Source organism: Cajanus cajan, chromosome 8 (genome assembly GCF_000230855.2).
Source record: "Cajanus cajan strain Asha chromosome 8, NIPB_CcT2T_4, whole genome shotgun sequence".
Lineage (NCBI taxonomy): Eukaryota > Viridiplantae > Streptophyta > Magnoliopsida > Fabales > Fabaceae > Cajanus > Cajanus cajan.
Window position 1 is genome coordinate 28,648,312 of NC_138524.1, and position 1,672 is coordinate 28,649,983.

The 1,672-nt window shown below is 34.9% G+C and overlaps 1 non-coding gene across 1 annotated transcript; it reads right to left on the reverse strand.

Moving 5' to 3' along the window:
• Window positions 1–947: 947 nt before the first annotated feature.
• On the reverse strand, window positions 948–1,054 carry LOC114917003 (small nucleolar RNA R71). The gene has a single exon (XR_003805716.2). It is a non-coding gene; the product is annotated as a small nucleolar RNA R71 (small nucleolar RNA).
• Between the last annotated feature and the right edge of the window lie 618 nt (window positions 1,055–1,672).

Here is a 1,672-nt window from a genome sequence, read left to right on the forward strand (position 1 = left end):
CAAAAATAACTCTAATGATAACCAAAAACACATCTAGGTCTAGTCTTCCAACCCTAATAAAATACCCTAGTTACAAAATAAAAATCCTATAATCTAAGGCACCCCAAAATACAAGGATAAAATGGAAAATACAAGTAAAAATAAATCCTATGTCTAAGGTACCCCAAAATACAAGGGTAAAATATGAAATTAAAGACAAGGGTAAAATAAGAATAAAAATAATTCATATACTAACAAGGCTTAGGAGAATGATCAATACTCTATAATCATGAGGAGCTTGTCTCTAGGAATGTTAGCTCCCCTATCCTCTTCCATTCTCCTAGCTATGGACCTAGTGATGGATCTCACATGTAGCTCCAAGGATGGTCCTCCATCTATGTGTTCTATGATCTATGACTAGATCTAATTCTAGAGTTTTGTATGATTTAGATCTAAATATAGAAAGAACACTTCATAGGTTAAAAGTTAGGAATAGTAGTAATGTAGTTACTAGTCTTATAGTTGTTAGTCCTACTTTTGTTGATCCTTTTATTTTTTATTTTCATTCTTGTAATTCTGAAAATTCTAAAACTGAAAATATGGATAATAACTGTGAGTTGTCTTTGAAGGAATTGGTTACACCTAATATTGTGTATCAACCATGGTGTGCCCAATATCCTGAAAATCAAGTTAATTACGATCTTAAATCTAGGCTAATCCATTTATTGCCTAAGTTTCATGGACTTGTAGGTGAAGATCCTCATAAGAATTTAAAAGAGTTTCATGTAGTGTGTTCCACCATGAGACCTCAAGGTGTGCCAAAAGATCATGTGAAAATGAAGGCATTTCCTTTCTCTTTGGATGGTGTTTCAAAAGATTGGTTTTACTTTTTACCAACAACCATCACTACATTGCATGAGATGAAGAGATTATTCCTTGAAAACATTTTCCCTACCTCTAGAACTACAACTATTAGAAAAGAGATTTGTGGAATAAGGTAGCAAAATGGTGATACTTTGTATGAGTATTGGGAGAGATTCAATAAGTTGTGTGGCATTTATCCTCATCACCAAATTAATGAGCAATTGTTGTTGCAATATTTCTATGAGGGACTAATATTGATGGATAGGAGCATGATTGATGCAACTAGTGGAGGATCACTAATGGACAATACACTACTTGCTGCAAGGCAACTCAGTACAAACATGCCAACAAACACTCAACAATTTGAATTCAAAGGAGTTGTTAAGGGAGTAAATAAGTTGGCAACTAGTTCTAGTCCTAGTGTCGGTGTTGTTTCTTATGTAAATAATCAGAGGTTGGAAAATAAGTTGAATAAGCTGACTACCATGGTGAGGCATCTAGCAATTGGCCAATAGCAACAATAAGGGTAGTAACCGAGTCACCAATAAGATTTTGTGAAATTTGTGGTTCCAAAGAACATCCTTCAGATGCATGTTCTACTCCATAAGAAATAGCTGCTAATGTTTCTGGAATGCACACTAGCCAACAATATAGACCTCCAAATCAACAACAAAATTATAATCCATACTCTCGCACTTACAACCCTGGTTGGAGAGATCATCCAAACTTGAAATGGGGCCAACAATTGCAACAACAACTATAGATACCATTCCAACTTACAGGTAAATACCAACCTCCATTCAAGCAACAACAACAACAACCTCCTCCT